General features: G+C 37.1%; 1 long non-coding RNA gene across 1 annotated transcript; it reads right to left on the bottom strand.

The window, feature by feature from the left end:
* Positions 1-615: 615 nt before the first annotated feature.
* LOC123872264 lies at positions 616-27,117 on the bottom strand. Its single transcript, XR_006797446.1, has 6 exons — positions 27,106-27,117; positions 26,247-26,251; positions 21,077-21,092; positions 19,161-19,162; positions 11,700-11,708; positions 616-782 (listed from the first exon to the last, which is right to left on the bottom strand). It is a non-coding gene; the product is annotated as an uncharacterized LOC123872264 (long non-coding RNA).

Below are 27,117 nucleotides of genomic sequence, written 5' to 3'. Positions count from 1 at the left end.
AGCAGTCTAGGGTCCCGTGGGTATAGAAGGCCCCCAGCCCCACAAAAATACAGGAAGATACTTCATAATTTCTCCTGTATCGTATGGGTACCTAAAATGGCAATTAGGTGATTGTCTATTAGGCAGGGCCCCAATTAATATTAGCCCAGGGCCCAACGGACTCGCGGGCCTTCCCTGATCATTGAACTCGAAAAAGAAATGTTAGAGGTGCGTGCCTAAGATTTAACTCTAGACCCCCTGATGGCGAACCACTAGGCTATCACCGTTTATTACCATTATTTGTACCTACCAAACCATAAAAAGTAAGCCAATATTTACGGAACTAAAAATATTTTAATCACCATTTTTTACCACGTCCTTTTTTTTATTCACGCTATTCCACCCCTTTAATTACAATAACACAAACACGGATCGCGGAGAGCAAATTTTATTATTTACACAAAACAGTGTCTGGTTGTGAAAATTCGTGGTTATGTGAAACTCTTTTTACACCTAAAATGTACGTTGAAAATTGAAATATAATAAAACTGGTTAAGTACGAGTTAGCCTCGCATACAAAGGGTTCTGCAGTGCCTTTTTGTACATACATTTTAAGTTTTCTTTTTTCCAACAGTTAGAAAAAAGAAAACTTAAAATGTAGGTACAAAAATGCAGTCTTATCGCTAAATAGCTATCTCTCCAGACAACCTTAATGCTAGGGAAAAACGAACAAATGGATAATGGGAGGTGGTGTATATAATAAAACTAAATACTAATAGCTAAATAAACTAAACCATATAATACTATATTAACATATTAATAAATCGTAAAGAAATAACACTTTAAATTTTGTGTCATGTAACCAGAAATTCAAGGTTTTCAGATTTTACCCTTTACTAGTGCTGACATTACTATCTGCCTTTCATGATTCTAGGTCAATGGGATGTACTCTATAGGTTTAAATTCCTTTGACAGGTCTTGACAGATACGACAGACAGACAAGCAACGAAGTGATCCTATACAGTATCTTCCAAAAGTTAGAGGGGCATTGGATACAGTGGTGTACAGAAAAACTCAACCGAGTTTATATTTACACCATATTCGTAATAACTTGTAGACATATTTTGTAAACAATTAAATAAGTAACTAAAAATAAATATAAGGTTTTCTGTTTTTATATATGGAGATACGGAACCCTAAAACCGCAAAAATGTGAAGCCTCGCCGGTGTCATAAGTTACAGTTGCAAAGTTAATTCACGGCACATTTCATTTTATCTCACTAAGGCACCTTTCACACTGCAGTGTTAAAAAGTGTTCGGTAGTGAGCTTGATATTACGATTTTTAACCCCCGACCCAAAAAGAGGGGTGTTATAAGTTTGACGTGTGTATCTGTCTGTGGCATCGTAGCTCCTAAACTAATGAACCGATTTTAATTTAGTTTTTTTTGTTTGAAAGGTGGCTTGATCGAGAGTGTTCTTAGCTATAATCCAAGAAAATCGGTTCAGCCGTTTGAAAGTTATCAGCTCTTTTCTAGTTACTGTAACCTTCACTTGTCGGAGGTGTTATAAATTTTTAATTTACAATTGTGAGAGAAATGAATCTGGGATATTTGTTTTTATTATTTTATTCTTGTTTATTAGAAAAGCGAAGTCACCAAACCAAATTAAAAAGACACCCTTGTTAAAAATTTCATCCAATATTTCTGAACAGACTGAACACTTTCCGAATTTCAGGAACTACGTGTATTTCGAACTGAAAATTCCAGACCAAAGTTGACTGGTCACCTAGTTCCGTCCTCCCACAAAATAATTAGAACTTTTTGCTTGCGATCCAAGAGGTTTCAGGGAAAATAAAATATTGTTGAAATAAAATTTTGGGTTACTTTTACTTTTGGTCCTTTTGCTTTGGGTTCCTTTTTCTTTTTAGTTTTTTGGGTTCCTTTTTTATGTAGATTAAAAATTTTGAGCCAGCTCTAGTTCACTACTTTAACGGAAATCTGCCAGACCACAGACCATGACCAGAATCTTTTTTCCACGCACATGCAAACTGTGGAATCAACTCCCATCGGCAGTGTTCCCCCTAGATTACAACATGGGGTTATTTAAGGGGCGAGCGGATCAACAAATTCCTGAAAGGCTGGAAGCGCATCGGCGCGGTTTCTCTGGTGCTGCAAATGTTTATGGGTAATCACTTAACATCGGGTGACCCGCCGGGGTGATAGTGGGCAAAAAACATTTTTGCCCACTATCTTTTATATAAAACAAGTGTAAATTAAAAATTTATAACACCCCCGACAAATGAAGGTTACAGTAATAAGTAGAAGAGAGCTGATAACTTTCAAACGGCTGAACCGATTTTCTTGGATTATAGCTAAGAACACTCTTGATCAAGCACACACAAAAAAAACTAAATTAAAATCGGTTCATTAGTTTAGGAGCTACGATGCCACAGACAGATACACAGATACACCGATACACAGATACACAGATACACACGTCAAACTTATAACACCCCTCTTTTTGGGTCGGGTGTTAAAAAAAGACATAGATAGTTGTTACTAGAACGTGCTACAAAATGGCATTGAGTTTGATTGGTTTATTATTCAAATGAGTTTCGAACACTCGAAAGCGGTAGAGAGCGGGCTAGGATCTGAATGATCTACTTTTGACTGGATGTCTGAATTTTACCTTTTCGTTTTCTCCTTGCCTCTGAGAACTTTTAAGCCGTCGAACCCGGTTAATATCACTAACACTTGAAAGTAACGGTAACACCTAAGAGTCACAATCTCTCTTTTAGTCGAGTTGTATTCTAAAGGATATGGAAACTCACCGTATTATTATCCTAAGAAAACTCCTACCATTATGTGATTAATGGAAAGGGGTCATGGCACCCAAAAATTATTAGGTACCCATATTATGAATGCGAAAGTGTGTTTGATGGCAGGTTTGTCCTTCAATTACGTCGCAACGTACCGTACCTAGTTAGGTGTAGAATCTCTATAATACATATGTACTACGTTTAACATATGAGTTCAGCTTCCATATAATTTGTATCACACTGTGCGGTCGACCGCAAACCACAGGCAATGTCTAACAGTCGAACAATTAACTACTAATGACACTTGAAACATTGATGTGGAACGGAAATATATTTTAGAGCCATAGATATAATTATTTACATAGTATGTTAGATATTATGGCATGCCATACAATATGACAGTTATTTTTGTGCGATTAGAAGCTATTTTTTTAAAGAATGTTGGCCATTTTAATCATGACTAACATTCCCCTTTCCCCTCCAACTAAGTGTTAAGCTTGTGCTAGGTCTTAACCTCTGTGCTCCCCCGTGGCGGGTGCTATCCATGACGGATTTTCCTCACGAAAAAAAGGAGTGGGTACGACAATAGTGCAACGGGTGGGGTTTGAACCGCCCGACCTTTCGAATTTCAGTCTACAGAATATACGGTCTATTTATGCTTTACTTTACCCCTTCCAGGTTAGCCCGCTTCCATCTTAGACTGCATCATCACTTGCCACCAGGTGATATTTCAGTTCAGGGCTAACTTGTATCTGAATTAAAAAAAAACTAACTTTACGAGCTTTCAGGTTTATTTAGTACTAACTACCTACCTATCTTAAATGTTTGTGTGGTTTTTACAAACTCTTGTGTTTATAAATAAATCCATACTTTCCTATCCATACTAGTAATATACTAGTAGTATTATATATTGTAGATACGAAAGTAGGTCTGTATGTCTGTCTGCTAGCTTTTTCACGTCCCATCCGTTCAGCTGGTTTTAATGTATGTTACAGAGTTAGCTTACATCCCGGGAACGGACATATCTATTAGGCTACTTTTGTTCGGAAAATGAAAGAGTTCCCACGAGATTTAAAAAAAACCTAAATCCACGCTTTATCACCTTCACATAAATATATTTTATCACATTTTTATCGCGGATTAACGAAATAAGCCCCTACACGCCAGAGAGTTAGTAAAAGGTAAAAACAAATTCTTTTAAAAGGCTTTTAAAAGTACCTATTGTGAAATATAGAAACAATTTTTGTATTCCCCGGCTATTTTCATGATAGTATAATAGGTAAGACACAAAGCCTTTAAAAAGAGCTAAAACTTGTAAAAGCATTGGTTTTCCAGAGACAAATTAATTAAATTCGTCCAAAGAGCCCGACAAAGAGGTTTATAGTCCAAGAGCTAATATATTATTATTCAAAGCTTTCTTTGAAATAAAACTAGACCTTGACAACTCTACCGTGTGAAAATTCTATAGTTTTCCATTTTTAGTCCAATCTATTGAACTAAAAATGGAATCTTTCCGAGGTTTTAGTTTCGAGTCTAATCTTTTTTTGGACTTTACAATATTATTATTGTAAAAGCTCTTTGCAGTTTTAGTGGCATGCAGATCATAGAAGTATAACAGCACTGCTTTATCAACTCAAACTTATCCGCGAGGGTTTAGCCCGAAGTCATGGCCGTTACTTTTTAACTTAAATCCGTAGCCCTTAAAAAAAGTTACAAGCTCTAGGACTATAGTGTCCGAATTCAGGCAAAAGGATTAAACGCTCCGTTTCCAACAATTTGAAACATCCGAGCCTTTAAATTAGGAAATTCTGATAATTACGTCGACGACTTTATAAAAGACTGCCTTTTATAGAGGATTCCTCCATTGCAGTGGCGAAATAAACGTTATTTTTGGAGAAGAAAAAGATTTAACAGTTTCATTCAGCTTTATCAGTTTACTAGCTGATGACCGCGACTTTGTCCGCCTAGATTGAGGTTTTTAAAAACCCCGCGAGAACGGTTTGATTTTCCGGGATAAAAGTAAGTAGCCTATGTTACCCTCCATTATGCAAAAAATATCGTCACTGAAGAATTATAAAAACAAACTAAGAAATAAATACACGTTTGCATTACATTACTCCACGAATTCGTCCTCGTGGATTTAGGATTCTAATAATTCCGTAAGAATTCATTAATTTACCGGGATGTAAAGAAGACTATGCCACTCGCCGAGATTTGACTAGGTAAGTATATCCATACAAATACATCATATCGATTAGTTTTTCGATTTTCGATTCGATTCGATTTTGTGAACAGCTTTCTTATGTATAATATTAGTAGGAAATAGACTATTATATGGAAGTAGGATATTTATTGCTCCAAGGAAGTAGGATATAGAATAATATGGATAGGATCAAATCGGTGAAGACGATTAAGCTCTCTCGCAGAGCTTTTATGAATAAGGAAACGCGCTTCATTGCGACCATAAAGTTGGGCTCAGAGACATTGTAGTAGCGGATATTACGTCATAAACTGTTATGTGAAAACTAAACATCTGCAGTTATGTTGGAAAACAGATTCTTTTAATGAAAAAAGAGATTCTTATACCAACTGCAGAAACGTAAAAACAGTCAAGTGCGAGTCGTTTATTTTCGTGAGAGTTTATTTTCATTGCGGCCATTTTAAAATTTTCTACGACGGTTCATGAGATACAGCCCGTTGATACTGCTAACAGGCAGACAGACGGACGGACAGCAGAGGCTTAGTCCCGTTAGCACCTTCTGGGTACGGAACCCTAAAAAAATTAAAAATAACGTAGCGTAAATTTAAACTGCTAGTTGGCGCCTGCCGATTTATATTCGGAAGGACTTCTGAAATATATTTAGAAAAGTCTACATTATTTAGAAAACCTAAGCTGTGCTGCGTCAGTCAGTCAGTGTATCCCTTCATTGCGACAGTAAAGTTGGGCTTGTAGCAGCGGGGTATTGCGTCATAAACTGTTACATGGAACATCTGGTTGAGACAGTTTATTTTATGGTGGAAAACAGATTCTTTTAATAAAAAAAAGAAAGAGATTCTTCTACACTGCATACCCCTCCCCCCCCCCCCCCCCTTCTTTAAAGAGGAGATCTGTTCTCAATAGTGGGCTGGCGATGGATGATGGGATGGGATGGGATGGGATGGGATGGGATGGGATGGTATGATGATTGAGTTGAAACTAGTTTCAGTTTGATGTTGGCACTTGCCGCCACGCAAGCATGACAGGATCTTCTAAGGTTTACCGAAGGCCAAACGGGGATAGGAGCCTCGAGGCATGGCCTCCTTCCCCGAGTGAGGCGCAGGGCAACTTTGTACCCTGTTGGAGATCTTTTAGCCGGGATTTCACCAGCTAGGGCACGCCGTCTTGGCTTATGGCCCTAGTGGGCTTATTGTAGGTACCTACACCCGTTTGTACAATAAGCCGACATTTCTGACATAGTAAGTACCATCAACGTATAATAAATAGATGGCGCGTAAGTTCTGATGCAACGTATGCCGAGCATTAGTAGTAAATAAAAGTAAAGTTCTAAAATACTCAAGGATTTAAAGTGAAAAGGACTGTAGACTGCTGCAAGTCTTAAGTCCCGGATGTTAACCCTGTACGTGCTCGGTTTACGAGGTTATAAGCCACGAGACAAACTTACATTGTATACTTCCTGCAACAATTAGTGCAGAGCTTAGCGGCTTCCGAACACTGAAACGTAATTTAAGACAAAGAGAGCCTCAAAGACTTGTCTGCAGTAACTTACTTAGTGACTTTACACTTAACCAAAAAAGTAACTCCCTACAAAAATTGACTTAACCTGTGTTAAGTCAGTGTTTATAACAATGGTTATACTCTGACCATTGGTTGAAACCAACTATAGTAAAAGTGGCGATCAAAAAACGTTAGTTTAGTTTATAGTACTAATAATAATTGGTCAGTGTCTTAATTATAGTAGGTGTATTTTTAGTACGGATCAAAAATCCAGCTTGTGACATTTCTAACATCATTTATTCATAGCAAAAAACCTAAATTGAACTGACAATTCAGCCTAGACTAGTTCGTAACGATACTTCTGAAGTTGTATTCGAAGCTAACTGGGCCATAACTGATATGGACCAATACAATGCAAAATGGAACCAACTTACAGCATCGACATTTTTAACTACATTTTTAACCGACTTCCAAAAAAGGAGGAGGTTCTCAATTCGTCGTAATCTTTTAGGTACCAAAACAATATTTTCTTTTTTAAAGAGCTCTTGTATCCGAAAGGTGCTAATGGGACCCTATTACTAAGCCTCTGCTGTCCGTCCGTCTGTCCGTCCGTCTCTCCGTCCGTCTGTCCGTCCGTCTGTCCGTCCGTCTGTCCGTCTGTCCCTCTGCCTATCAGCGAGTGTATCTCAAGAACCGTGATAGGTGAAGAGTTGAAATCACCGTGAAGAAAATGAGAAGACGTTTCCAAATATTAGGTCCATCCCATCGCTGTGTGCGTTGAGATGCCTTGGAACCCTTGTAGCTTTAGTTTTAAGTTTACGTAATTAATTATCACCATTACATCATTATCTTACAAACTGACAGTCAAAAAGTGTACCCAATTTGACTAAATTATATGAGTTTGAGTTTTGAGACGTTAGTTATATTTTTTCCCGAGGACTCTCCCGCAGATATATCTACGGGATAAAATAATACGGGATAAAGATATATCTTCGGCTGTTCAGTTGATTTTTGTATGGGGTACTTTAAGTCCCTTGTGTTCGTTATTCAATACAGTAGTAAGCGCTCGATTCTGACATACAAAAAAGATAAAGTTGAAAACTAAAACCCGACAGTCGAATTGAGAGCTTCCTACTTTTTTTTCAAGTATGCTAATAAATATAAATCATTCTCCTGGTTCTCCTGACACTTAAATTTCCCTGTCGAAATGTAAACGTAGCCCATAATGTGTGATATTTTATTAGGCGCATAACAGTTCCTGAATGAAGAATGAGGGATTATATTACAATTTTCCACCTTTGCTCTACGTTGAATGGCATTCAATTGATTCCGTATCTCATTCTTGGGGAGGCAATTTATCTACCTATTCTAATTTATTTCTCTCCGTTTCGCGAATATTTCGTACTAAATGGTGCCCGCGACTTCGTCCGCGTGGATTGAGGTTTTTAAAAATCCTGTGGAAGCTGCTTTTCCGGGATAAAAAGTTGCCTGGGACAATTTCCTGGACGCAAGCTACCCCCATACCAAGTTTTGTATAAATCGATTAAACGGGAACTCTTTGATTTACCTGGATAAAAAGTAGCCTATGTCTTTCCCCGGGACATACGCTAACTTTGTAACAAATTTCTTAAAAATCGGTTAAACTGTTGAGCCATGACAAGCTAGCAGACAGACAGACACACTTTTGTATTAATAATATTAAGTATGGAGTATGGATGTGTATTGCAGATGTTTTGATTTCTCCTTAACAAAAACGCTTCGGAAAATACTTGGTCAACTTGGCTTAGAACGATAGCGTTTTTGTATTAGGTATGTGTGAATGAAAAGAATCTATCAATTTTCGTAACTAACATCGAGTTTGTAAGGAAAATTAAATTATAATAAGCATTAACAATATTTGTGGACGTGACTGATCGGCCGCGTAATCCATCAACATTAACTCAATAGAAGTTCCATTCACCGCGAATAACGAATCAACTCCAAAACATCACGCGGCTATACAAGAAATCCCGTAGGTACGTAGAATAGGGCTTTAGTGGTTTGTCCTGTAATCACGTCACAACGGAGCAACGTGGATCGTCGTGATCTTTTGCATGGGTATAGTTAAATACCCGAAGAGTGAAATGTGCTACTTTTTATCCCTGAAAATTAAGGAATTCCCATAGTTCCCAGGAGTTTAAACACTTAAATCCAGGTGAAAGAAATCGCGGGCATCAGCTAGTAAAAAATTATAATAATCATTTATGGATGCGACCGATAGGCCGCGTGACCCATCAACATTAACTCAATAGAAGTTCCATTCGCCGTGAATAACGAATTAACACCAAAACATCACTCGGTTATAAAAGAGAATGTTTGGGTTTTACTGAATAAACATTGCTGCCGTTTCTATTTTTTTTTAAATGCTACTTAAAAGTAGAGTAGGTTTTTAGTTTTCAGTTGGGTCCTACTACTATTTCTATTATGACGAAAACATCCGCTAAGTAAGGATTTTTGAATATTCAACCCCTAAGAGGGTAAGAGGTATGAAATGTGTGTAATCCACGCGGATTAAGTCGCGGGAATGAGAATATTTAGAAATATGCAAAAGGTGACTGACTGACTGACTGATCTATCAATGCACATGCGGATAGCTATTATGACGTAAACATCGGCTAAGAAAGAATTTTTTGAAAATTCACACCTACGGCGATGAAATAGGGGTTCCAAATTTTGGTACGGTGGATGGAGTCGCGGGCATGAGCTATTATCTCACAAAACTCAGCCATGCCAGAAAAGTATTATATAAAATATGCAATAGATTGTCCAAAGCCTGAACTTGGTCCGACCTCATAAGTTTTCCAGCTCCGAGACAGGCCAATACCAAGTTTCCCTGCGAGCGATTGTCTATTGACTCGCGGCGTGAAGTTTAGATTCCAATAACGGCCGCCATATTGAGTTTATAGGAAATCTATATTTTGAAGTTCCAATTATTATGTCCGTAGGTACAGTGGAACATATTATAGGACCTAAGAACGAACTTTACGACCCCAAGGTACGAAAATCGGGGGGTCCGGTGATCTATCCCAGACGTCTAATTTTTCGGAATTACATGCGTCACTTAAATATTATTGTAACGGTGAAGGAAATCAGAGGCGTATAAACAATGTATTTACATAGTTCATCATCTCAATTCATCATCACCGTAGTACTGAGCATGGTTCTCATGTAAAGTAATATTATAGAATATGGTTGTGGTTTTCTTACACTATAACCATCAGATAGAATTACGGTCAAGCGTGAACCTGTCATCCAAAAAACCCGGCTTTTACTTTGAGTAATCTCTTCACAGGCTACTGCATTGAGAAGTACATAGTATAAAGTACGATTAGGGTTACCTTAACATACAAGTCCCGAAAGGACTCTTAAATCAGCCTGTGACGAGGGTAGGGCTCCGGATACAGGAGCAATATCATTTTCGGGTAAAACACCCGCTATGTTGCTTTTTTTATTTATGTAGGGTAAAATATTTCTTATAGGTACTTATCTTAACTAGGGATTTGTCGTATTTCTTGTAATAATTATTCTATGTGCCGTAAGAATAGAAAGAAATAATGAAAGATAGAGATAATTAAAGAAAGAAAGAAAGAAAGAATGGTTCAATACATTCGCGAGAAAGAGTTACCTAGTGGTTAAGATGGTCCGCCTCCTTTTCGGAGGTCAGGGGTTCGATCCTGAGCACTGGGAGATATGTGCGTTTTAAGCAATGAATTAATATCACTAGCCTTAACGATGAAGGAAAACATCGTGAGGAAACCTGCATGCCTCAGAATTCTCCATAATGTTCTCAAAAAGGTGTGCGAAGTCTGCAAATCCGCATTTGGCTTAGAGTGGTAGATTATAGTCAAACCCTTTTCATTCTAAGAGGAGACCCGTGCTCGGTAGTGACCTGGCAATGGGTTTATGATGATGATGTCGATTATGACAGAAATTAAATGAAATAGTTTATTTGTTTGAATATGGGATGATAAGGTGTTTACAATACAGAGTTTAGCCATCACATTCAGTCAGGAAACCCTGACATACATTTTTTTTTTTGAGAAATTAGATAGTTAAGTTATAATTTAAATCATAGTCTTAGTATTAAGTAACAGTAATAAGTATCTTCAGAGAGGAAGGATAGCGCTGTTTCAGTCGAAGTTTAATAGCTCGTTCACACAGGCTACGTAAGCGTTGCGTAAGCGAAGAAGTAGCGCTTACAATTGCGTTGTAATATACGGAACTGTATAAAACATGGCACACCGCTTGGGTAAAGCGTGGACGATTGCGTAACCCGGTGTGTTAGGGGTTTACGTGCATCACTACGCACGTGTCACGTGTACGCAATTGGTGTGAATCGGCCTTAAAGGTGTGATTTATACTGCAGGTCCTCAAGGAAGTATTCCAGATATTCCCCATCAAAGCCGGTTTGGGTCGGTCTTTAATAAGAAAATGCTAAAAGAATGGTTCAAATATATTGGTGAGAAATGAGTATAATGAATAAACATGACATCCCGAGGTAATGAGGCGTTTCCCCAAAGCGCCCATTCATCACACCATGCCTGGCCTTTGTCTCTAAGCTAAACACATAATATCGTATACTAAGGGAATCAATCATTTTATACGTTTTTTCATCAGATCCTCATGTTAAGAAAAAACGTATGAATTGATTGATATAGAATAGATAAAGATATGACAACTCAAAATTAAAAAAACCCCCGACACAAAAACCTCTATAAGAAAACTAGAAAAGAGCTGATAACTTTCAAACGGCTGAACCAATTTTCTTCGATTATAGATAAGAACACTCTCGATCAAGCCACCTTTCAAACAAAACAAAAATTAAAATGGGTTCATTCGTTTAGGAGCTACGACAGATACACAGATACACACGTCAAACTTATAACACCCCTCTTTTTGGGTCGGGAGTTACAGTAATAACTAGAAAAGAGCTGATAACTTTCAAACGGCTGAACCGATTTTCTTGGATTATAGCTAAAAACACTCTCGATCAAACCACCTTTCAAACAAAAAAAAACTAAACTAAAATCGGTCTTGTCCGTGTCCTTGTTTCTGGTAAAAGTATATTATTAACTCATTCATTCATTCACTGATCGGCTTTTAAAAATTCGTTGTATGATTTTCCCGTTTTTTTTTTTAACACAAACACAATGTAACTTCTGAATAGATAATGGTCGGTAATTTATAGGCACACCGACGCCCATTGTGCTATAAGTCTTAATTAAAGCGGCTATAATGCAACAGATTAACCGCGTGTAGGGTTATGAAGTAGGTCACCACAGTAACTCTAACATAGGTTGCATACTTGATAGGATTAGGGTCCGTTATGAGATATTACATACCGTTTTAATGTGGTTCAAATATTAATTTATTGTTGGTTCAATCTTGTTAGTTAGTGGGTAAGTTTGGGTTCACTTGGGTGTATTTGTAACTACGTCAAAACGACGCGCTAAAATATATATGTTACGCGACAGGTTGAGTTGGCAATTGGGGTGGGATCGCCCCGCACACCCGCACTGACCCAGTGCGGGATAGCGCGAGTGACGAGCGGATGTACAGGGCTACCCCCGCCTCACACCCCTGCGTACTAATATCGGGGTATCATAGGGTGTCGAAATTTGCAAATAGGCTATTACATAAGTTTCGCTTCATCATCCCTTCATTCAGCTTCTAATTTAAAGAATTTACAAAAATGATATATACTTACATATAGGCACATACACAATCGACGAGATTGTGTGGAGTTGGGTCTACTTTTACCAGGTACTTTTGGATCGTCAAACGCCGAAACGCGAATTACAGTATATTATCAGCGGATTACAGTAGGTATATTATTATTTTCAGCGGATTATAGCAAATTAAGCTTTTGGTTCCTTGTATATTTAGTAAAAAAGTTAAGAAGTGAACAAGGAAGCATCTTTAAATATCCGAATGACCAGCCTTGTTATATTTCTGCAAAGAGATTCTTGTTAAGAAGTCTAAGGCCTTTGGGTTTCAATTAGAGCATCTGCTAAGGACACTCAATTTAGTGCCTATAAATTGAATCTCCATAATTGCTAACTGATATTGCAAACTAATATCTCCATTCAATATATTATTGCAGATGATCATTAACGCACAAATATATTGTGGAACCAAAGCCTACTGAGTTCCACCAAAATATACCTATTATAAAACAGGGTAGACCAAGTAAACAATAATTCCTTAAAAGTCGGTAAGGTATAAGCCCATTTAGCCTTTAGTAGTTAGATTAAATATAACTCTACGCATTGTAACTTTTTGGAGTTATGTGCATTTTATTTAAATAATAAAATAACTTCATCAACGTCGAGTGACGTTTAACCGAGGAATAATTTGTTGTACCTATTCTACTCCCTTTACAACCTTTCGCACTGCCAAGGGTGACTGGTAGAGATCTCTTAAATAAAGACACATACACATAGGCGCCAAGAGGCTCCCTCGGGCTTTTTAGTTATAGTTTTTAGTTATAGAATTAGTTGTTAAGCTAGAAATAAGTACCTACTAACATAGTTTAAGTTATTTGTCATACTAACACAATTATGGGTCTAATGGGCCTGAAATAAAAGTTTATTTATTTATTTATTTAAAGATAAGTGCTTCTCTGTCCACTTTTTCTTTCTTTTTTTCTTTATATTTACTACTTTCTGATACAAATGAGTAAAATAAATTGAGCATGATGACAGTTTTTGTAAAAACCTGTCAAAATTTCTTTACTTTCGGATAACACTTAGTTTACGTTGGTGGAATCGGCATGAGGAAAACTTCGTGAGAAAAATAAATCTTCTTTTAATGTCAACCAATACACGCTGCCTGGTACTTATAAGATAAACATCAGTTGTAAGTTGTCTTGTCATCTTAAGTGAAAGGACAAAATGGGGTAAAGTGAGGTGACGTAGGGTAAATGCAGGGTAATGGGGATGAAACGGTCGACACAATTAAGTCAGAACTCAGTCGTCACCAGTGTACGGAAGCGTGGTTAGTGCTATAAAGTAGAGCTCATGCAATGTGGGTGTCCGTCCCATTCAAGGGAAGTTATTACTACATAAACTGAGACGTGGAATGCAAACATCCCGAACGTAGTTAGTGGAATATAATACTTTAGATAGAAAAGCTAAGTTTCTATTTAAGGTAAGGTCATTGTAAGGTCTACATCTCCTGAGGATGCTCCGGTATCGGGGCGAAACGTGCGTCGAGTGGTGTTGCGATTTGTGTGGTGCTGCGTGGTGGTGGTGCGTGTGGCTTGCTTGGTGGCTGACTTTTCCTGCATGTTTATCAGTGGGAGGGCGGGCGGGCGGTGCATGTCGCATGCTGCATGTTGCACCATACAGATGTCTTTGGTTTGGCGGATTATAGCAAATTAAGCTTTTGGTTCCTTGTAAGTTTCTACTTTTTTGGAATTCAAATCACATTGGTTTCTATAGCTGCTAATCATTCACTAATCAACATTTCAAATTTCAAAATTTATTTATTTCAAAAAGACATCATACATACATCATATAGTCAAAATACATCATAAAAATGACTTACACAAATAATATATTACTTATTTCCACACATAATATAGAATATGATACTGCGCACAATATAATATGTGTACAATATAATAATATGTGTATATTTAAACAAATATTTATAATACTTCTATTCATTTGTACACACGAAACTAAAACTAAAATTTTGACTAAACTAATTAGTCTGTACTAAAAATCAGTGCACTGTCAACCTAGAAGAGGATACATAATAATACCTATTTAATCTAGGATTTGAGTTTCGTGTACAACAGGTAGTACTTTGTGAATTATTGTGAATAATTCTGTTACAATTTTGTTACAAATATTTTCAGAAACGGTGTTATATTGAATATTAAGTTTTAGTGCTATAATATTAATATATAAGATAAAACCAGAAATATTAATGGTCCTAAATGTGTACCTGGTACATCATCCGATAAAATTCATTTCATATTTTTTAAGGCGAACAAAGTTTGTACCGAAAGTAAGAGGGTAAATAGTGTAAAGTAAGGTGACAAAACGAAGTACGATGCGATGACAGATGGGGTAAATGAAGGCGAATATAATAAGTCAAAACTCAGCTCGCACAAGTGCAAGGAATGGTTGGTGCTATAAAGTAGAACTCTTGCAATGTGGGCGTCCGTCCGAGGGAGGTTATTGCCTCATAAACTGAGACGTCCAATGTAAACATCCCGGACGTGGTTCGTTGGAGCTTGGAATATAGTGCTTTAGATAGAAAACCTGGTTAGAATCTATTGAAACGTTTTCCGCATCAGGAAAAGTAAGTTTGCTAAGAGTCTTTGATCACTGAACGAACGGTTCGAAATAAAAGGCTTGGATACATACAAAGACATTTTAATGTGGGAATTTGTGCTGGATTTTTTAAATCAGATGTTTCTTCTTCGACTTTATTTTCATTAAAAGTGTTTGGACGAAATTCAATTTGTAGATCTAGGTTCTAAAGTAATTTCTATAAATAAACATCTACAGGTACCTAACTTACATGTAAATTCATAAAAAATAATTGATAAATTCAGAACTGACTTTTAATTGCTAAATAATCCTAAACCGAGAAATAAATTACATTTTCACAGGCAAATTGACTTTATTCCTTTCTATTTTAGGTTACCGGACTATTGAAAAATCACCCCTGAATGAATCCCTCAATGAATTTTCAAATTAACAAATTAAATTGAGTCCCTAAACAAGATTTGAAAAAGAAAAATCATTTAAAACAAGCAACAATAGCGTGTTTAATTTTAAAAATCTCTACCGTACTTTAGAATAAAAATATAATTAAGAGGGGTCTCTCCGTCACTCGCTTCATACAAACGTAGTTCCAATTTCATTTGAATATTGAGCAACCAAAGTCCATGAATTTTTGCAGACATATTCTAGAAACTAATATTTGGTAAACTTGCTGAGGACACCTTATACTGAAAATTTCAGCTTTCTAGCGTCATCCAGACCGAAGTTATGACGGGTCGAAAATACGGCGAAACACTTCGAGAAAAAGGTACTACGTAGCGCCCCGGCCGCCGTTTGGCTCGTCTTGGCGGGGGCACTGCCGTGCCCCCTGATCTATGTCGGTGGTTTTCCAGATTTCTGTTAAAATATTCGGTTTCAAAGTTACGCGGTCTTAAAAATTTACATACAAATCTTTGAGCCCCTGTAATTTTAAAACTACATATTTTTAGAAAAATCTAAAACACCACAGACACAGATATTAGTTTCTAGAATATGTCTGCAAACTTTCATGGAATTTGGTTGCTTAATATTCAAATGAAATTGGAACTACGTTTGCATGGAGCGAGTGACGGAGAGACCCCTCTCCGAACATTTTGAATTAAAATTTAAAACCCACAGCTGTCTAGTGTCTACTAATTAATGACCTTGACCGTTCTATGCAGCCTACTTTTAATCTGCCTTTTAATTCCTGAGCTCGCCGCTAATGATTTCCTTGCAAATCTTTCTAAACATTGTTTATTTGCATACTTTTTTATTTTTACTGTAGCGTCTTTTGAATTAAACATCTAGGTATCAGTCGCCCACAAGCTAAAAAAGAAAAGCTTACAATATTTTTAGGGTTTCGTACCTCAAAAGGAAAAACGAAACCCTTGTAGGGTCACTTTGTTGTCTGTCTGTCGTGTCTGTTAAGAAAACCTATGGGGTACTTCCCATTTACCTAGAATTATGAAATTTGGCAGGAAGGTAGGTCTTATAGCACAAGTAAAGGAAACAATCCGAAAATCGTGAATTAAAACAACACACAAAAAAAATTAAAACGTGTTCACGAAAAATTTAATTCACTAAATCACATATAAATGGCGCAGACCATTACTAACTTACAGACCACATAAAGATGTTAGGTATTTTTTCTGACGATAGTACGGAACCTTTCGTGTACGACTCCGACTCGCACTTGACCTATTTTTTATTTTATTGTGCCTAACGTCTTTTTAATTAAAAATCTAGGTATCAGTCGCCCACAAGCTAAAAATTTTTTTTAAACAATAAAATTACCTGCAGCCTGAAAATTAAAAACTGAAACTAAGCTTCATCGTCGTGATGAAAGCTGATCCAGTACTGTTGTATCTCTGTGTCTGTCCACGGAGAGAAGTAGCTATAGTGCTTTCTCTGTTACGTTATCCCATACAAATGACAAAGACAAAAAACTTTAATGGGCGTTAACCATTTTGAGGCACCAACCAATCACAAATGAAACATTGTTTTCGAATTCAATTCCAAATATATATTTGAAAATATCGTTTCTCTACTAGAAAGAGTGGTACAGAAAATATAGATTCGTTTGTGATTGGTTGCCCACTCAAAATGCTTAACACCCAATAATAGGGTGTTAAGCATTTTGTTAGGGTGTTTAGTTTTTGTCTTTGTCATTTGTATACTTAATTAAGTAAAAGTCTCTCTTTCTCCGGTCGTTTCTTCGTTACTGAAGATCTTGGTCCGAGCAAGATTCTAGTCTCAAGTAGATGAGTTGTTTACATTTTCTTCTGTCGGTGGCCAGCCAGTGGCCATACAGACCAGCATAGAGAAAGCAAAGGATAGGTAGATGCTTTTGACGATTCAAAAGAACTTGTAAAAGTCTAATGGAATGAAATTATTTTGAATTTTTTTGACGTGACAACGTCTTATAATTCGATAGAGCCGGCTGCACGCACGAAAAAACATGACTCATGCGGCGTTACCTCGCTCTGAGGCGTTCCATGTAAGGCTTGAAGTGCAAGCGAGAGCGCGGAACGAGCGACAAAGAAGCACAATCGGCCTTTGTTGACACGTTCAACTATCGTCAGTAAACCGACTTTATAGACAACCAATTTTTTTTTTTGAAAGACGCATTCGAAATAATCATTGATTTTGAAAGAGCCACAATAATGGTGCTGGACGCTAAAACTACTAATGAACACCGTGGACTGCTCAAACTTTTGGTTTTGTGTTTTCTTAAAAAAGTTTTCTTTCAAGTCTATTCAATAATGCCCAATATTATGCTGAAGTCTTTCAGTGACCACCTAATGTCTTTGACAAAGCTAAGACATTGCTATGCTGGCCAGTGATCAATCAGGTATCTTGTATCTTCACGTTCAATTCCCATACTTCTATGCGTCTATTTTATCCATTGCTGTATTCTCTTTACCTTATATCATAACGATAGTAGTCAACCCGTCAATGGATATCAAAATTATCTTTACTGGTAATGTTTCCATGTATTATAGAGTGTTATAGTAGAGGTTTAGAGAGACTTGGAGTTATGTGAAATATGTAACGTATTGTCCCGGTTCAACCCTAATTACCCTGCATACTCTATAGTATTGCGATGCCAATAGGTACGAAATGTAGGTTTATTGAATAACTGGAACCTGGCTTTATCACCATACGTCAAGATATAATCCATACCTACTATATTATTATTATAACTCAAAATTTGTTTTTGTATAACTCAAATTAAGTTCAAAATTATTCTAACTCCCGACAGGAAAACCTCTATAAAAAAAACTAGAAAAGAGCTGAAACTTTCCAACGGCTTAACCGATTTTCTCGATTATAGCTAAGAACACTCTCGATCAAGCCACCTTTCAAACAAAAAAAAACTAAATTAAAATCGGCTCATTAGTTTAGGAGCTACGATGCCACAGACAGATACACAGACACACACGTCAAACTTATAACACACCTCTTTTTGGGTCGGGGGTTAATCTTTGCGATGTAGGCTCGATTCACGTGGACGAAGCCACGGACATAATAATTTAGTTTATTAATAAAGGATTATTCAATGTAAAAATCAGCAATTTCACCATTGTAAAAGAGTCAAAAGCAAGCGCTCAATATAAAATTCCATTTAAAAATATTTTAGAGCGGCGAAATAGCTTCGGAGACTTGCACTCTTTCCGGTACTAACTCTTATTTTAAGGCTTGGAAACACAGAACGCGCGGCGAAACGTATCCAACGCTATTACTAGAAGTTGTAATAAAAACAGGTCGATTGTGAGTCGGACTTGCACGCTATCGATTCTTTACCATCGTACGCATGCTTTTAAATTTTTTTTATATGCGTGGGGACATTTTCAAATTCGCTATCTTGGTTTTCTATTATTTGTTATAGCGGCAATAGAAAATTTCAACTTTGTACCTATTGCGGTTCATGAGATACAGCTCGTGGACAGACGGATGCACAGCAGAGGCTTAGTAATAGAGTTCCGCTGGCACCATTTGGGTACGGAATCTTAACAAGGTACGGATATAGGTTTAATCCAGTGGGAACTTTTTTTATTTTTCTGATATACATAGAAGTAGTCTATATGTTACGGTATAAGCTATCTTCATTCCTAGCCAAATCCGTCCAGTAGTTTTTGTATCAAAGAGTAACAAACATATACACATTAGATAAGATTGCAATCGTCACACTGTAGCTATTCAAGAAGCCGAAGTAGGTACGCTAGAAGTTTCGACGCGCTTTGTGTATACCCAAGCCTTTAAGCTTGATTTAATATTAACAACTCTTGGTATTCTTTTCTCCCTCGAGATTGCATTTTTATTGTAACTGCTTCAAAAACCGTAAACAACTGTCCATTCATTTAAACGAGTTGTTAAAGAAACCTTCCTTTTTCAATGGATTTCGAGCAGGTATTTACAGTTTTATAAAGATTGACTAAGATATATTTTAAAAATTTAATTTAGTAAAAGCAAAAGGTGACTGACTGACTGATAGATAGAGAGATAGATAGAACACTTTATTGCACACAAAAACACATGTAAAGGAACACAACACAGAAAGAAGAAAACAAAAAAAAAATTGTGTGCAAAGGCGGCCTTATTGCTTGGAGCAATCTCTACCAGGCAACCTTTGCTGAAAGGAGAAGCTAGTGTTGGATAGTACCAAGTCGCAAAGAATTTCGAAATGAATACCTATATTTATTATTATATTAATAAACATCACACTTAATATTATAAAGGCGAAAGTTTCTATGTGTGTGTGTGTGTGTGTGTGTGTGTGTGTGTGTATGTTTGTTACTCCTTCACGCAAAAACTACTGAACGGATTTGGCTGAAATTTAGAATGGAGATAGATAATATCCTGGATTAGCACATAGGCTACTTTTTATCCCGGAAAATCAAAGAGTTCCCACGGGATTTCGAAACACCTAAATCCACGCGGACGAAGTCGCGGGCATCGGCTAGTAATAAATACAGATACATACATAACTATTCTAAGTAAATGACTGATTGATCAAGGAGCAAGTTTGTAGGTACCTAACGGGCGCCCTCCCGCGTTTCGGCCCATATAACGGCTATCACCTAGCTGGTTGGTGGCGACATAGGATGTGGTGGGTTGATCATTTATGCTGATGCATGTCATGTACCCATTTGTATGTTACAATATGTACAAAGTAGGTCTCACAGCACTGATTGAATGTTATACGCCAATCGATCCCAAATTCACTTGCAATGTGCCTCGGTCGACCTGTTATGGAAGTGATTCTTGGCAACTCGCGGCAACATTTCACTTCAGCTGCCAACACTGTGGATGTGTATTTTGGGAAATTACTGGAATAGCTGACTAGTATATCTGACAACAGCTATAGGCAATTTACTTACTATGCGTTTCGTATGAAAAGACCACTGAATAGGTTCTATGGTAAAAACTACATTATTATTTGGAAATTATTATTTTTCTTCACAGTGTTCACATGTGATTTTTTCTGCAAGATAAGAAACTCGGCGACTAGAGCAAACTAATTTTTAATATGGGTACCTTCAAGTCAAGAGTGATTAGGCAACTTCTAGGCAATTTCAAAAAAAAGGTAAATTGAATACTTGAAAAGAGCAACCGCCGAGTTTCTTGTTGGTTCTTGTCGGTAGGAACGGCATTCCAAACCAGTGGTAGATAATTTTGACGATTCGAAAGCACTTCTAAAAGTTTACTTGAATAAAAATAATTTGAATTTGAATCGCGCTCCATCTTAGGCTGCATCATTACTTGCTAGCAGGTCTGAAGCGCTAGTCTATAAATAAAAAATAAAAAAGGCACTGTATATAAATTAGCTATTCAACGAGCTAGGCTAAAAATTATGTATTTACTTGTGTACCCGTAATATTAGGAATTTGGTTTACTATTCTTACTATTGTTATTTGTTACATTTTGATATTATTATTTAGATCCTACATATTTGGTAGACTTATTTTTTCAGTGTATTGTACTGATCTTGACTTTCGTAAGTGCTTTTATAATTCTGAAACGAAGAATAAATAAATTCAAATACAAATTCAAGCTGTATCAATTCATTCTTCATTTGCCCAATAAGTGAAATAGGTACATATTTAAAATGTTGAAAAAAAAACTTTTCCTCATTTGAATAAGTATTTGCGCTCTCAAAAATTACAAGTACCTACTCTATATAAATCTATGATTACGAGATACTTGTAAAAAGGTTCCTCCCAAGTGGGGCACTAACGAATAAGGTCTATTTACTTACCTACTATATATTATTATATACTCTATAGGTCTGGAAAAAGTGGATGAAAAGTGCTGAATTTGCCAATTTTCTTTTCACTTTCCTACATATAAAGTGTGCTAGAATAGTTTTCAAGTTATCGCAAAAAAACCGGTCAGGTGCGATTCGGACTCGCAAAAGAAAGGTTCCGTAATATTATCGTACAAGAAATCTCAAACCAGTAAGTAGATAGGTATAATACAAGTGTATCGCTCCAACAGATGTACAACCCTGTAAGTTAACTACGGACAGCGCCATCTTGATGTGATTTAGTAAATATATTATTTGATTGTAAACACTATTTTTTTTACCACATATTCATGGTTTTCGGATTTTTCCTTTAGTTATGCTATAACGCATTACTACCTGTTCATGATTCCAACGGCAAGTAGGTACTCTAAAGGTTTTGAATCCCTTGAATTGACAGCAACGACAGACGGACAGACAACGAATTATTTCTATAAGCCGTATATATTTTTCCTTTTGAGGTACGGAAACCTAAAAAGGTGGGAACTTCCTGGGAACATACCTACTCCACGCAGTCTTATCCGTCCACACCACTTTCAACCATAATTTTTCAGTCAAGCGCACTATTGATTAATATTTTTCATAACATTTTTTCCCCGATTTTTAGATTTTTGCTGTCAGATGTGGACGGGCACCTATTATGGACTTGTCAGCGTGAAAAGCAATCCAGCCCAAAGTACATAGATCGAGAAAAAACAATTCTGATAAGGATAAAGAGATTTGAAGGAGTAGGTAGCGACAATAAATTTGAAAGTAATTTGATCAGTCTGTTTGGGAGGGCAATAAAATGCCCCTCGTAACTGCTTCACTGTACGGTGAGCCTAATTCCGACCCGGCTTCAAGGAGGGCAGTTGAAATTTTATGTGTTTATTTTGGATTTGGATGTGAAAAGTTTAGGATTAGCTGTAATATTTTTGGTTTCTATCTGCTTACATTTTTAAGGATAAAAGTTTTAAATTAAGACTATTTATTGAAATAGTGGACCATGATAGCCTAATGGTTAAAACGTGTTTTTTATTCTCAAATGAAGGATGTGACCAAATTACCTACAAACTATAATTCTACAAGTGTGAATTAAAAATTACAGTAACTAGAAAAGAGCTGATAACTTTCAAACGGCTGAACCGATTTTCTTGGATCACTAAGAACACTCTCGATCAAGCCACCTTTCAAACAAAAAAAACTAAATTAAAATCGGTTCATTAGTTTAGGAACTACGATACCACAGACAGATACACAGATAAACAGATATACTCACGTTAAACTTATAATACCCCCCTTTTTGGGTCGGGGGTTAAAAATACACTGGAATTGGATCACTGGAAGGATGGATAAGGTATCTCACGTAAGCAAAATCGATTTTACTAACCAATATTCAACCTCAAAATCATAAAACGTTCATAGTACTTCACTCACGGATACCGTTTGAATCCGGGATTCTAACTCAGTTTGGATTTCCACTATTGGAGTATCGGCAAAGCCGTTACGAGGGCCCTTTATTGCTTTTGTTAACAGTCTGATCGAATTACGTTTTGCTTTATTGGGCACACGATTTATCATTAAGGTTGCCCTTCTCGCGCTTCTGTGAACGAACGTTTTACGTTTTTAGTTAGCACTATTAGGTATTTGTTGTTCTAGATCTAAAACTAAGCCACATATCGATTTATCTCTCCATAATCTATACCCTAAATCTATACTAATAAATAAAATTGGAGTGTCTGTCTGTAATTTCGAAAAAACTACCTCATAATAAGCTCATATGGTTATTTGAACGATACCAACACTGAATCACACGTTTTTAAAATTTTTGTCTGTCTGTCTGTCTGTCTGTCTGTCTGTCTGTCTGTCTGTCTGTCTGTCTGTCTGTTTGAAAAGGCTAATCTTCGGAACGGCTGGACCGATTTTGACGGGGTTTTCACAGACAAGTAGAGGATTGATCAGGGAGTAAAATAGGCTACTTTTTTAACCGACTTTCAAAAAGGGAGTTGTGTTTTTCTTCCTATGTACACCGAAATCTCCGAGATTTCTGAACCGATTTGCGTAATTTTTTTTTATCGATAGAGGAACTTTGCGACATTGTTTCATAAAAAATTTGGAGTCCAACTCCTCAATCCTGATGCTGCAGGGGATCTGACCAATCCACGCGGGCGAAGCTGCGGGCATCAGCTAGTTATAAATATAAATATAATGAAATTATCTTTATTTTGAAATTTATTATGGCCTTCAAAACATCTCTATTTTAAGCCATACTTTCAGACAACTTCGTGTTTAAATGAACCATATTTGAGAAATTACGAAATTGCAAAATAATAATTAAGACAAATTTTAAGGAAAACTGCACTTCATTTCAAACGATTGTTAGTTAAGAAAAATTAATTTATTTGCAAATATTGACGTAAAAGGTACTTACCGTTCGCATTGTTTACACATCACGTATTTCTTCCATACTTACCCAAATGTTGATACTTGATTGCAATAGCATTCTCACGCTCGACTTGAAGCGATCATGAAGAGCACTCTTAAAGCCGTTTTTTCTGCAATTGAGTTTTCGATAGCTGTGGTCTGGGACTTAGTTCGTGCGATCCTTCAGTAGACTTTTGATAACCTCCCTGGTGCAATAGTGACCGGTGAGGTCTTCTATGTGGGAGTTTCCGGGTTCGATTCCTGGCAAGGGCAATTTGGAATATATAATTTCAAAATTGCTTCTGGTCTGGTACCGGCATAGACGTGTCGCTAAGTGATTTAGCGGTCCACGATGCCGCTAAATCGTTTGGTGGTCGTCGAAAACGATAAAGGGTAGGAGTTGATAAAACTATCATACCCCTTCCAAGTTAACCCGCTTCCACCTTAGACTTCCATCTTAGACATCATCACTTACCACCAGGTGAGATCGCAGTCAAGGGTTAACTTGTAACAGAATAAAGAAAGACTCGTTTTCTTGCAATGAAAACTAATATCTAGCTAACCTACAGATGCTATGGAAGCTTCCGTAGCTTCCGTAGCTTCCGTAGCTTCCGTAACTTCCGTGGCTACGGAAATATAAGCAACGGAATACGTGCAGTATTTAATGTCTATACCAAGCAGAATGGAGTGAAGTCGAGTATTAATGATAACTAGTAAGTGAATGTGAATAACTAAGCGATTATAATAGCTTATTGGTAAAGAGGTCGACTTATCTATCAACGCACAGCTCAAATTATTAGGCGGATCGGGCTGAAATTTGGCATGCAGATACCCATTATGACGTAGACATTCGGTAAGAAAGGATTTTTGAAATTTCAACCCCTAAGGGGTTAAATAAGCCTTTGAAATTTGTGTGCTTCACCCAACGATATTATCTATCTCCATTTTAAATTTCCGCCAAATCCGTCCAGTGGTTTGTGCGTGAAGGAGTAACAAACATACACACACACAAACTTTCGCCTTTATAATATTAGTAGTGTGATGATATTAGTTTAACGACTTGTTACAGTAATTTACGGCCAAGTAAAAGACAATAAATTAAGTTTAGTGCTAGTTGACAAGTAGAGGTATAATTATCAAAGCCATTATGAGCTGGAATACCCGAAATTCAACTGACAGTCGGTTTAGCGCTAAAACCCAAACCGCATTTAGCTGCTTATTAATAGCAGTGTAAAGGCCGAAACTAACCGCGCGGGACATTATCTAATATATAATTCACAGTTCAGACACGCTGGCCCCTTCCGATCTCCATGAAACCAACAACAGATCTGGTGCGGCTTGTGAAGCGGCTGAAAAAGCTAAAGATTGTAAATACAGGGGTCTAGGCTCCGAATATGATTTTGTCCCATTCGGTGTCGAGACCCTTGGTCCGTGGGGTCCTAGCGCTATTAGGCTTTTTAGGGAAATATCAAAAAGGTTAGTCGACATCACAGGAGACCGAAGAGCTGGCAGCCACCTCGGACAAAGATTTAGTCTAGCCATTCAAAGGGCGCTGCCAGTATCTTCGGAACCTTGCCTAAAGGGACTTATTTTAATTTAATTTATTTTAGTTATTGTATTATATTTTTTAAGGTTTTTAGTTTTAGGTTCACTGTTTTAATTTAGATTTTAGATGTTCAGAATAAATTGAAACAGATATTCACAGTAGCTTTTCCGGTTAACAGGGCTCTCTCCGTCACTTACTCCATACAATCGTAGTTCCAATTTCATTTGAATATTAAGCAAACAAAGTCCATGAAATTTTGCAGACATATTCTAGAAAATAATATCGGTATGACCTCATTCATCAAAATTGGCCCAGTAGTTTAGGCGCTACGGTGGAACACATAGAATCTGGATACAAACATACATACACTCATGCAAACATACATAGACTGCTAAAATCATAACCCTTCCTTTTGGCTTTGCCAGAGTCGGGTAAAAATTATAAATAGTATGGATACAATCAGAGCACACGTTGTAACCACATCAAGCCTACGAATTCGTACCTATATATTGATGTGGTCTACACGTCATTAGCGGTAATTAGCCGCGTTTAGTTCAAATGAAGTTTTAGTTGACCGGATATGGTGTAATTTCACGCCAATTGCTTGCATCGGTCATTCGATTTCACTTAATTTTGGTGTACCTACCTAACTATTTGAAATTTAATTTTAGTTTGGCTTAAAAGAGGATACTTGATCTATCCTTTAAAATTTAAATTCTAAACCTAATATTAAACCTACACGCCGTAATCCATACTTCCATTCTAATATAATATTATAAATGCGAAAGTGTGTCTGTCTGTCTGTCTGCTCCCTATTCACGGCCCAACAGTCTAACCGATTCTGACGAAATTTGGTACAGTTAGCTTATATCCCGGGGACGGACATAGACTACTTTTTATCCCGTAAAATCAAAGAGTTCCACGGGATTCCTTAAGACCCATCCGCTTAACCGATTTGTATGAAATATTTACCGAGGTAGTTTGCGTCCCTGTAATTGCCATAGGCAACTTTTTATCCCGGAAATCAAACAGTTCCCACGGGATCTTTAAAAACCTAAATCCATGCGAACGAAGTCGCGGCATCAGCTAATGTTCTATAAAGGCTGCCAATAAACACGTGGCCTAGCGTAGTGGACTATTGCCTACACCACTCTCATTCTGAGAAGAAACTGCTTAGTACCACTACTAATGACTCTGGTGATGGGTGTAGACTTTAAATAATGATATAAAATTAATGTCTGTCTGTCTATATTGCGTTCCGGTACCTATCGATCATCCGATTGAACAGAAAACAATTATTTTTCCAGCAACGTACAATAGGTGCCGCTGAAGTCGCATTACAACGCGTGCCAGCAATCAGCAATTAATCGACAAAATTAAAAAAGGCAAAAACATAATCAATCCTCTATGCAAATAGATAAAGGTCATCACTCATTTCACATACTTACTGCGGGTACATTCTGAAAGGATTCGCTGAAATCAGCGCGCTGACAAGGGTTGGGAATTGGACGTAAAGTCAATAAATACAATTTAACCCTGAAATACAGTATATAAACCCGTGAAGTTCTACGGGGCCGATACGACCTTGTAGCATAGAGTACTTAATATTCCCTTCTGGGTGCAGAAGGATCACTCCGTAATGACGTTTAAATAAAAAGCAACTCTTGTCACGACTCAATATAGTGCAATTCAACTCACACAGCGCTGCGGCTTAGATATAAATGCTTCTCTTTCTATTGCATATGTTCTTATGTCTTACCTCTCTCCCTTCCTCATAAGCGATGAAAGTTAGACGAGTGCAATCAAAGAAGTCTTAATATTTATTAATAACTAGCTGACGCCCGCGACTTCGTCCGCGTGGATTTAGGTTTTTCGAAATTCCGTGGGAACTCTTTAGTTTTCCGGGATAAAAAGTAGCCTATGTGCTAATCCAGGATATTTTCTATCTCCATTCCGAATTTCAGCCAAATCCGTCCAGTAGTTTTTGCGTGAAGGAGTAACAAACATACACACACACACACACACACACACACACACACACACATACAAAT

The sequence above is a fragment of the Maniola jurtina genome, chromosome 15 (assembly GCF_905333055.1).
Source record: "Maniola jurtina chromosome 15, ilManJurt1.1, whole genome shotgun sequence".
NCBI lineage: Eukaryota > Metazoa > Arthropoda > Insecta > Lepidoptera > Nymphalidae > Maniola > Maniola jurtina.
The sequence above is the reverse complement of the archived record's forward strand: the minus strand, read 5'-3'. Positions and strand labels throughout refer to the sequence as shown.